Source organism: Triticum aestivum, chromosome 5A (assembly GCF_018294505.1).
Source record: "Triticum aestivum cultivar Chinese Spring chromosome 5A, IWGSC CS RefSeq v2.1, whole genome shotgun sequence".
Classification (NCBI taxonomy): domain Eukaryota; kingdom Viridiplantae; phylum Streptophyta; class Magnoliopsida; order Poales; family Poaceae; genus Triticum; species Triticum aestivum.
In genome coordinates, this window is record NC_057806.1 from 275,780,122 (window position 1) to 275,792,368 (window position 12,247).

Here is a 12,247-nt window from a genome sequence, read left to right on the forward strand (position 1 = left end):
ATTGCCATGTTATGCCTTGTGATGCTTTGTTTGCTATGTATTTACTGTTTCTCCCCCATCTTCTCTTTGGTAGACCCCGTGGCGGCTGCCAATGCCGTTGATCGACTACGTCACCGATGACCCCTCCTTCTTGTCTGAGCAACCAGGCAAGCCCCCCTTTGATCATCCCGATATCGCCCATTCCATTCTCACATGCTTGCATTAGATTTTTCTATTGTTATTGATTGCTCCTATTCTGATGCATAGCCTGCTTTTGTAACCTGCTCATTGTACCTTACCTGCTTATCCTAAACTGCTTAGTATAGGTTGGGTAGTGATCCATCAGTGACCCCCACCTTTTCCTTGTTGCCCCTACTTCATCATTGAAGACCCGTTCAACGGGATCGAAGACCAGAGCCCAACACCTCACATCACTTCACGCCCCTTTTGTTGCTCGACTCTGTAGAGTTACCATCGAGTGCCGAGGGTGGAACCTCATACATCACTCCTGATGAGATATCTGTAGTGTAGCTATCCGATCGTGGTCATCGAGGGTGATTTCCTCCTTAACCACTTCCGATACGGCTTTGTCGTGCAACCCCTCAAGTGTGAACCTCGAGGATGGATCCTCTTACATTCACCTTGATGATTACATCGAGTGGAATTCATCGGGGGTGATTCCTCGGGTTTTCCCCTTGGTGTTAGACACACGGTTACTATGGTTACTATAACTTTACACTGAACCATGTTACTAAAGACGGGTCAGCCCTGAGGGGTACCCGCGCGAGCTTATTTGCGAGTGATGTGGAGTCGGGTTGACCTGGAAGGTGCCCGCGAGATTCTTACGAGGTGTGGCCGGGCATTCTTAGCCCTTGCCGCAAGTCCTCGAGACGGGGCGACGGGGTCACATCTTTCATGAGTCTCTGCTTGTTACCGCGCATTCCTAATCCACTATGATTTGGATATTTGATCCAAGGGGCATCTGGCCTGATAGCACTAACCATCACGTGGGCATTGTATGGGCGTTCTGCGTCGTATGCATCAGCCGAAGCTTAATAGACGTTAGCGACTAAGCGGCGCGCGCCGGGTTGGACTGGTAAGCACCTGCCTTTTTTAATGAGGTAGCTAGGTCTGCTCACCGGTCGCGTTTGCAACATGTAGGAGTTCCCAGGGCGATGGCCCATGACCCCTAGGGGCATAGGTTTAGTCCGGCGTGCTGACCTCTCTATTAAGCCTAGGTCGGGTTGCGGCATATTGTTTGGTCGAGGCCGGGCATGACCCAGGAAAGTGTGTTCGGCCGGAGTTAATCGAGCGTGGTGGGTAAGTTGGTGCACCCCTGCAGGGAAGAAAACATCTATCGATAGCATGTCCTATGGTAACGGACACTTGGAGTTGTATCCCGATCGATACAACTAGAACTGGATACTTGAGATGAGACCTGGATATGAGAAATGGATAGTATGGCTCTGGGATTGCTTTCTCGCAGGGAGTCAAGAAAGGATCTCTGGCCGAGGTTGATAACACTACTACTAATTTACTTTATGCTACTCTACTCCCTCCTATTGCTGCAAGATGGTGGTTTCCAGAAGATGCTAGTCTTCAATAGGACTAGCTTCTCCCCCCTCTTATTCTGGCATTTCTATAGCCCAGTCCACATATACAGCCTTCCTTTGATAATGTTGCATATGTAGTGTAGATCCTTGCTTGCTGAGTACTTCAGATGAGTACTCACGGTTGCTTTGCTTCCTCTTTTCCCCCTTTTTCCATTCTTCTCGAATGTCGCAACCAGATGGTGGAGCCCAGGATCCAGATGCCACCTTCGACGATGACTGCTACTACACTGAGGGTGCCTACTACTACTATGTGGAGGCCGCCGATGACCATGAGTAGTTAGGAGGCTCCCAGGCAGGAGGCCTTGCCTTTTCGATCGTTGTTGATTTTGTGCTAGCCTTCTTAAGGCAAACTTGTCTAACTTATGTCTGTACTCAGATATTATTGCTTCCGCTGACTCTTTTGTATTCGAGCTTATGTATTCGAGCCCTCGAGGCCCCTGGCTTGTAATATAAAGCATGTATTATTTTAATTTGTGTCTAGAGTTGTGTTGTGATATCTTCCCATGAGTCCTTGATCTTGATAGTACACATTTACGTGTATGATTAGTGTACGATTGAATCGAGGGCGGCACAAGTTGGTATTAGAGCCGACTACCTATAGGTAGCCCCCTTTCCAACTCCTTGGCCGAAGTTGAGTCTAGTCGTCCAAAACTGTTTTACTAACATTGGCTGTGTGGCTTACGAGCCCACGTCGCCATTGGGTGGCATTAGGATCTTTTATTCCTCGTCTATACTCTCGGACTCTAATCTCTCTTCCATTCGGGTTAAACGAATTTACTAACTCTAACATTTGGATCCTGTGACCACATTCACCCCATTGTTGGATAAGCCATAGTTTTTCCTTAGAATAGTATTCTGAATAGTACACACACTGTCGTGTTGACTACGAAGTGGTATCCATCGTACCTCTTTCATTATGCATGTTTCATCATGAATGATCCTTGTCTTTGCAAATGCTCAATGCTGAACTACCCCTTGTTACATGTTAGCAGGATGGTTAGACCCACTGGTCGTGGCCGTGGTGGCCACGCTCCATCACCGCCTGAATTCATGGCCGGAATGATGCAATAGTTTGAGCTGAATCGCTAGTTCATGGAAGGAATGATGGCTTAGTTTCCTCATCCAAACATGAATCAATAGCCAACCCCAGTAACTCTACAGGACTTCTTGCGCCTCAACCCAACTATCTACCGCAGCTCAACTCAACCCCTTGATGCTGATGACTGGCTCCACGACATCACGTATGAAATGGAGTCTGCTAGTGTGGCCCCTGCTAGCTATGTCACCTTTGCATCTTTCTTTATAAAGGGTCCCGCTGCTCAATGGTGGGACAGCCACATGCATACCCTACCTACTGGAACGGTCATCACTTGGCCGGATTTCCAAGCTGCCTTCTGTGCCCGCTTCATTCCTCAGGGAATCATGGATAGGAAGAAGCGAGATTTCCGCAACCTCACCCAAGTCAACAAGACTGTAGATGCTTATCGGCGGGAATTTCTGGACTTGTCACGTTATGCTGAGGAAGACATTTCAACTGATGCTCGTAAGCAAAAGAAGTTTCATGATGACTTCACCCTGATATCAAGCTAGCACTGCTCATTCATGACTTTGCCGACTTTGCCACCTTGGTGAACAAGGCTATTCAGGTTGAGACTGGTCTTCAGGAACACCAGGGATCCCTTAGGTGCAGCCATGACGCTGGCTCATCTTCGGGCCCGTTAGCGCAGAAGCGTTGGATATGGATTCCGCACAGCATGTATCGTCCAACTGCACCTGCACCAAGACAGTCCTATGCTGCAACTCGTTTGCCTCCTACACCGCAGAGGCAGCCTCTTCGAGTTGTACCACCCCAAGCTCCTGCTCCCAATCCCAATGATGGTTTGTGCTTCAGACGTGGCCATCCAGGTCACCTTGCCAAAGAGTGCAATCAGAAAAAGAACCAACTAGCTCTGCCTTCAACTAGTCGTAACAACCAGCCCCGCAGCGGCAATGCCAGACCTTATGGTCGTGGTCAAGCTAATCATGTTGATCTGAATGAAGCTCAAGCCCAACCTGCCACTGTGATGGGTACTCTTCTTGTTAATTCAGTATCGGCTTCTATTTTATTCGATTCAGGAGCATCACATTCTTTCATATCAGAAGATTTTGCATTCATGCATGGCATTAAATACAAAGAGATGCACACTCAACTAGTGGTAAAAAAACCCTGTGGGCCAATGCCAAACCTCCATGGTTAGCCACAATGTTTTAGTTGAAATCAAAGGGTTGGAATTTTTTGCCTCCCCCATTATTCTGAAGTCTTCCAATACTGACCTCATTCTGGGAATGGATTGGTTGAAAGCACATACGGCTTCTATCGTTTGCGCCACTAAAATCGTCCACCTTCTACACCCTTTAGATCAGATAGCAAGCTACAATGCTCGTGTGGTTCAAAATGTCGAAGCCCGACTCTATCTCCTGAATGCATTGAACGCAGCACCTCTTGAGGGAATGGAAAAGATTCCAGTTGTTCACGACTTCCTAGATGTCTTTCCAGAAGAACTTCCAGGAATACCCCCTGCCCGGGCTGTCGAGTTCGTCATCGACTTGAAACCATGCACCGTTCCTATCACCAAACGACCGTACAAGATACCGCATCATGAACTCCTTGAACTTAAGGAGGAAATCGACAAATCTCTTCGCAGTGGTTTCATTCGTCCAAGTTCCTCTGCTTCGGGAGCACCTTCTCTCTTTGTGAAGAAGAAGGATGGAACGAATCGTTTGGTCCAAGACTACCGTTCTATCAACCAAGCTACAATTCAGAACAAATATCCCCTTCCTCGGATCAATGATCTGTATGATCAACTGGCTGGTTCATCGATATTCTCTAAACTCGACTTGAGGTTGGGTTACCACCAGATCTGTGTTCGTGAAGAGGATATTCCCAAGACCGCCTTCGTTACTCGATATGGTTCATATGAGTACACCATCATGTCTTTTGGCTTGACCAATGCTCTAGCCACATTCTATCGTCTGATGAACTACATATTCATGGATTACCTCGACAAGTTCATCATAGTCTATCTGGATGATATCCTGGTATATTCGAAGAACAAAGAAGAACATGCTGAACATCTTCGACTTGTTCTAGAGAAGCTTCGAGAACATCAACTTTATGCCAAGTATTCCAAGTGCGATTTTTGGTTACCTGAAGTCACCTACCTTGGTCATGTCATCTCCAAGGATGGTATTGGCGTCAACCCAGAGCGCGTTCAGGCTATTCTTGACTGGACCCCTCCGAAGACTGTCAAGCAAGTCAGAAGCTTTCTCGAACTAGCCAGCTATTGTCGCCGCTTTGTTGAGAACTTCTCCAAGATCGCCAAGCCACTAACTAATCTGCTTCACAAAGGTGTTAAGTTCGATTGGACAGACAAATGTCAGGAAAGTTTGCAGGCACTCAAAGACAAGCTGACATCTGCCCCAGTGCTTGCTCCCCCTGATTCTCGCAAGGACTTCGTCATCTATTGCGACGCTTCACGTCAAGGATTAGGCTATGTCCTAATGCAAGAGCACAGAGTGATTGCTCATGCCTCCCATCAAGTGCGTCCTCATGAAGAGAACTACCTAGTTCATGACTTCGAGCTTGCTGCGGTTATCTATGCACTGAAGCTATGGCGACGATACCTTCTCGGTAATCGTTGCGAGATCTTCACCGATCATCACAGTCTGAAGTACATGTTTACTCAGCCAGATCTGAACCTCCGTCAGCAGCGATGGATGGAAGCAATTGCTGACTACAACTGTGGTATATCCTATACCCCTGGCAAGGCTAATGTAATGGCTGATGCCTTGAGCCGCAAGTCTTATTGCAATAATCACATGGTCTACAAAGCTCAACCCTGCCTTTATGAAGAGCTATGCAAGCTGAACCTTCAACTAGTTCCACAGGGTTCTCTGAATAACCTTGTCCTGGAACCAACTCTTCTGAAAGCAATTAAGTCTGCTCAAGCCAAAGGTGCTCATGTTGATTGGATGAAAAAGGATCTTGCCTTAGAGAAATCCAAAGATTTCTCACTTGGTGAAGATGGAACCTTATACTTCAGAGATCGCATTGTAGTACCACGGTTCGAGCTTATGACAGAGAAGGTGATGAAAGAAGCACATGACACCCCTCTCTCTATTCATCCAGGAAGTACCAAGATGTATCTAGACATCCGTCAGAAGTACTGGTGGTCTAAAATGAAGCAAGACATTGCTCGATATATCGAAGAATGTGACGTTTGCCATTGCGTCAAAGCAGAACATAAAAAACTGGCTGGACTTCTACAACCGCTTCCGATTCCTGAATGGAAGTGGGATAAGATCCAAATGGACTTCGTCACTGGCCTTCCCAAGTCTCAGAAAGGTAACGACGCTATCTTTGTCATCATCGACCAATTCTTGAAGGTTGATCACTTTCTTCTAGTCAAGGAGACAATCACTGCTAGTCAATTAGCAAACTTGTATATCTCCAGAATTGTGTCACTCCAGGGCATTCCTAAGGAGATCAGTTCAGACCGTGGCAGTATATTCACTTCTAAGTTCTGGGATAGTTTCCAAGAGGCAATGGGAACTCATATTACCTGGAGCATTGCTTATCATCCCCAATCCCAAGGCCAAGTCGAGCGAGTCAATCAAATTCTTGAAGACATGCTTCGGGCTTGTGTTATTTCTTTCGGCAGAAAGTGGGAACAATCTCTCCCTTATGCGGAGTTCTCTTATAACAATAGCTATCAAGCCAGCTTGAAGATGGCACCCTTTGAAGTGCTATATGGACGTAAGTGCCGAACCCCTCTGAATTGGTCAGAAACTGGGGAACGGACGCTCATTGGTCCAGACATTATTCAACAAGCTAAAGAGCAGGTTCGCATTGTCCGGGATAATCTCAAGGCGGCCCTGTCCCACCAGAAGAGCAACTATGACCGGAAACACTGGGTTCAACTTATCAACCTGGTGAACAAGCTTATTTGCGTGTCACTCCTTTGAGAGGCACTCATCGGTTCGGAGTCAAGGGCAAGCTAGCTCCGCGCTACATTGGTCCTTTCTGCATTCTCTCCCGTCGTGGACTGGTGGCTTATCAATTGGAGTTTCCACCTCAGTTCTCGCACGTCCATGACGTCTTCCACGTGTCGCAACTTCGTCGATGCTTCAAGGATCCGGAACGTGAAGTGGATCCGGAATTGATTGAAGTTCAAGATGATCTCACATACAAAGAGCATCCGATCCGCATTCTTGAAGAAGCTGAACGTCGAACCCGCCAGAAGGTTACCAAGTTCCTCAAGGTACAATGGTCGAATCATACTAAAGAGGAAGCCACTTGGGAACGCGAAGATAGCCTCCGGGCTGAATACCCCGACCTGTTCCCTTCTACCTCTTAATTCTCGGGATGAGAATTTCTTTTAGAGGAGGAGAGTTGTAACACCCCTATGTAATGGAGCTACAGTAATCCATCATGATGATGCTAAGCTACTGAGATTTGCAATAATAATCATGTTGGGTTAATATCTCATTTGTAATCCCTTCTTTGAATTCCATTCAACTTCAAAGTGCAAAATGAAGTTGCTCAAAACTTGTTGGAAAAATGTTCACCTTTTAGAAAATAATCCAAAACTATTTGCTGTTAAGGAACACAACATCATCATCAACTCTAAATGGGCCTAATGCTTTTAACAGAGCCAAAACAGCCTTTTAAAATGCCCTTCTCTTTTTGAATAAATCCAAAGGGATACAAAACATTCCCAACATTTTTGTGGCAGTGCACAGTACTTCTTTGAATTTGTTTTGGCCAGTGGGATATTTTTGCAAAGTCATTTGTGGCAAAATAAAATGCAAAAGCTGCTGGAAAAATAAAAACAAAAGAAAAAGAAAAGGAAAGAAGAAGGGGTGGGAGAGCCCCTGGCCTTCCCATGGGCCTCGGCCCATCCCAGCAGGCCGGCCCACCTACCTCTTCCTGGTCCTGTTCCCCCTCCCCCTATTTAATCGACCGAGGGTGCGCGCCCGCGCGTCGCTGCCGGACCAGCTCGCTGTCTCACGCCGCCTCGGAGTCGCCGGCGAGGGGATAAGACCCCGACCCCGATGCCTCGGTCCTCTCCGTTGCGCCCCACTCACCCCCCTCGCCCTCTCTGCCTGCTCCTCGCTCTTCCCCTCGTTCCACATCGACGCACGAGCACCATCGCCGCCGTACCTCCGTTGATCCCGCGGCCATCGGCGGCCCCGAGGCCACCGGCCCTGTACGTCCGCTCCGCCGTCCTCATCCACGTCGCCTGGGGTCCTCCATTGGAGCCGAGGGCCCCTGCGGCTGCCGATCGCAGTCGCCCCTTTCGCCTCTGTCTCTGACGCTCGTCGGCGACCTCGAGCACCCCTGCTGCTCCTAAGCCGTCAAGGGCCTTCCGTGGCCGCTCGGTGAGCTCCACTCTGTCCCCTCACCTCTCCTTCCTTGCCTCACCGCGCCCCTAGCCGTAGCTACCGTCCTGGCCGTAGCGCGTCTCCGCCACCGTACTCGTCGTTGTGTCCACACTCTCCGTCCATCTCGGACGAGCACGACATCATGCTCAGCACGCTCCCGGCAGTCCAACGCCACCTTCCAGAGTCCTTGTCGTGCCCTGCCGCGACGAGCATGAGCACGCCCGAAAGCCACCACCGCCAAGCTCGACGCCGGCGATGTTTCCGGCCTCCCCGGCGTAGTCTAGCAGCACCACTCGACGCGGTTCCCTCCTAGCTTTCGAACGCAAGTCGTGGCACGCGAAATGGTGAACCATGGTGTTTTTCCGAGCTGCTCCGGCGTTTGGCGGCCGCGGAGAGCTCGCCTGAGCTCGTTCCGGCGCCGGCGCTGACCTGGCACCGGCGAGGCCCGCCTCTGGGTCGCTACCCGTGGGCCCCCTGGCCCCAGTTGTTGGGGAACGTTGCAGAAAATTAAAATTTTTCCTACGGTTTCACCAAGATCCATCTATGAGTTCATCTAAGCAACGAGTCAAGGGAGAGAGTTTGCATCTACATACCACTTGTAGATCGCGTGCGGAAGCTTGCAAGGTGATGATGTAGTCATACTCGACGTGATTCGAATCACCGATGACCAAGTGCTGAACGGACAGCACCTCCGCGTTCAACACACGTACGGGACGGGAGACGTCTCCTCCTTCTTGATCCAGCAAGGGGGAAGGAGAGGTTGAGGAAGACAGCTCCACCGGCAGCACGACGGCGTGGTGATGGTGGAGAGGCAGTACTCCGACAGGGCTTCGCCAAGCACACAACGGAGGAGGAGAGGTGTTGGGGAGGGGAGGGCTGCGCCTTGGAGGGTGGTTCGGCTGCCCTCCCCTCACCCCTCTATTTATAGGGGGAAGGGAGAAGGGGGCCGGCCCCCTAGAACCCATCTAGGGGGGGTGCGGCGGCCTAGGGGAGAGGGGAGAGGGTGGCTTGCCCCCCAAGCCAAGGGGGGCGCCCCCTCTAGGGTTCCCCCTCAACCCTAGGCGCATGGGCCCAAGGGAGGGGGGTGCGGCCAGCCCACCAGGGGCTGGCTCCCTGCCCCACGCAGCCCATGTGGCCCCCCGGGAGGGGTGGCCCCTCCCGGTGGACCCCCGGAACCCTTCCGGTGGCCCCGGTACAATACCGGTATGACCCCGACACTTCCCGGTGTCCGTTTGACAACTTCCCATATATAAATCTTTACCTCCGGACCCTTCCGGATCTCCTCGTGACGTCCAGGATCCCATCCGGGACTCCGATCAACATTCGGTAATCACATACTAGTCTTCCTAATAACCCTAGCGTCATCGAACCTTAAGTGTGTAGACCCTACGGGTTCGGGAGACATGCAGACATGACCGAGACGCTCTCAGTCAATAACCAACAGCGGGATCTGGATACCCATGATGGCTCCCACATGCTCCTCGATGTTGTCATCGGATGAACCACGATGTCGAGGATTCGATCAAACCCTGTATGCAATTCCCTTTGTCAATCGGTACGTTACTTGCCCGAGACTCGATCGTCGGTATCCCAATACCTTGTTCAGTCTCGTTACCGGCAAGTCACTTTACTCGTACCGTAATGCATGATCCCGTGTCCAACACCTTGGTCACATTGAGCTCATAATGATGATGCATTACCGAGTGGGCCCAGAGATACCTCTCCGTCATACGGAGTGACAAATCCCAGTCTCGATCCGTGTCAACCCAACAGCTACTTTCGGAGATACCTGTAATGCACCTTTATAGTCACCCAGTTACGTTGTGACGTTTGATACACCCAAGGCACTCTTACGGTATCCGGGAGTTACACGATCTCATGGTCGAAGGAAGAGATACTTGACACTGGCAAAGCTCTAGCAAAACGAACTACACGATCTTTTATGCTATGCTTAGGATTGGGTCTTGTCCATCACATCATTCTCCTAATGATGTGATCCCGTTATCAACGACATCCAATGTCCATAGTCAGGAAACCATGACTATCTGTTGATCACAACGAGCTGGTCAACTAGAGGCTCACCAGGGACATATTGTGGTCTAAGTATTCACACGTGTATTACGATTTCCGGATAATACAGTTATAGCATGAATAAAAGACATTTATCATGAACATTGAAATATAATGATACTTTTATTATTGCCTCTAGGGCATATTTCCAACACCAGTTCACCACGTTGACCATGGTCAACTGTGCTGACTGGGCACACAGTGTCACTCACATGTGGGCCCCACTAGCTTAGTTAGTTAAAATATGTTAATTAATTAGTAGTTAGTTAGTCACTGACACTTGGGGCCCGCCCCCCTAATTAGTCTGTTGGATTAGTTTAACCCACTGTTTAACCCAGCGAGGCTCACAGGTGGGCCTCACTTGTCAGTTTGACCAGTTAGCAGGTCTGTTGACTGCTGACGTCACAATGAGGTAATGCTGACATCATAATTCCATTTCTATTACTTTAGATAATTCCAGAAAATGTTTTAATCTTTGAAAATTCATAGAAAGTAATCCGTAACTCGGATGAAAATGTTTTCTATATGAAAGTTACTCAGAAAAATCCAAAGAATCCGAATACGCGGCCCGTTTTCCTGTCAGATGCCTCTAACTATCTGAACATGGAACTTTCCTCCTCCGGTCATCTGTCTGACAGAGGTCCGGAACCGGGAATACCTTCCCGGTTGAATTCCCCCTTCACCTGTATCGTGCAACACTATGTTAGAACACTCCTAGAGCTGTGTATTGCCATGTTATGCCTTGTGATGCTTTGTTTGCTCTGTATTTACTGTTTCTCCCCCCTCTTCTCTTCGGTAGACCCCGTGGCAGCTGCCGATGCCGTTGTGATCGACTGCGTCACCGACGACCCCTCCTTCTTGTCTGAGCAACCAGGCAAGCCCCCCCTTTGATCATCCCGATATCGCCCATTCCATTCTCACATGCTTGCGTTAGATTTTTCTATTGTTATTGATTGCTCCTATTATGATGCATAGCCTGCTTTTGTAACTTGCTCATTGTACCTTACCTACTTATCCTAAACTGCTTAGTATAGGTTGGGTAGTGATCCATCAGTGACCCCCACCTTTTCCTTGTTGCCCCTGCTTCATCATCGAAGACCCATTCAACGGGATCGAAGACCAGAGCCCGACACCTCACATCACTTCACGCCCCTTTTGTTGCTCGACTCTGCAGAGTTACCATCGAGTGCCGAGGGTGGAACCTCATACATCACTCCTGATGAGATCTCTATAGTGTAGCTATCCGGTCGTGGTCATCGAGGGTGATTTCCTCCTTAACCACTTCCGATACGGCTGTGTCGTGCAACCCCTCAATTGTGAACCTCGAGGGTGGATCCTCTTACATTCACCTTGATGATTACATCGAGTGGAATTCACCGGGGGTGATTCCTTGAGTTTTCCCCTTGGTGTTAGACACACGGTTACTATGGTTACTATAACTTTACACTGAACCATGTTACTAAAGACGGGTCGACCCTGAGGGGTACCCGCGCGAGCTTATTTGCGAGTGATGTTGAGTCGGGTTGACCTGGAAGATGCCCGCGAGATTCTTACGAGGCGTGGCCGGGCATTCTTAGCCCTTGCCGCAAGTCCTCGAGACGGGGCAACGGGGTCACATCTTTCGTGAGTCTCTGCTTGTTACCGCGCGTTCCTAATCCACTATGATTTGGATATTTGATCCGAGGGCCTCTGGCCTATAGCACTAACCATCACGTGGGCATTTTATGGGCGTTCTGCGTCGTATGCATCAGCCGAAGCTTAATAGACGTCAGCGACTAAGCGGCACGCGCCGGGTTGGACTGGTAAGCACCTGCCTTTTTTAAGGAGGTAGCTAGGTCTGCTCACCAGCCGCGTTCGCAACGTGCAAGAGTTCCCGGAGTGATGGCCCATGACCCCTGGGGGCATAGGTTTAGTCTGGCGTGCTGACCCCTCTATTAAGCCTAGGTCGGGTTGCGGTGTATTGTTTGGCCGAGGCCGGGCATGACCCAGGAAAGTGTGTCCAGCCGGAGTTAATCGAGCGTGGTGGGTAAGTTGGTGCACCCCTATAGGGAAGAAAACATCTATCGATAGCCTGTCCTACAGTAACAGACACTTGGAGTTGTATCCGGGTCGATACAACTAGAACTGGATACTTGAGATGAGACATGGATATGAAAAATGGA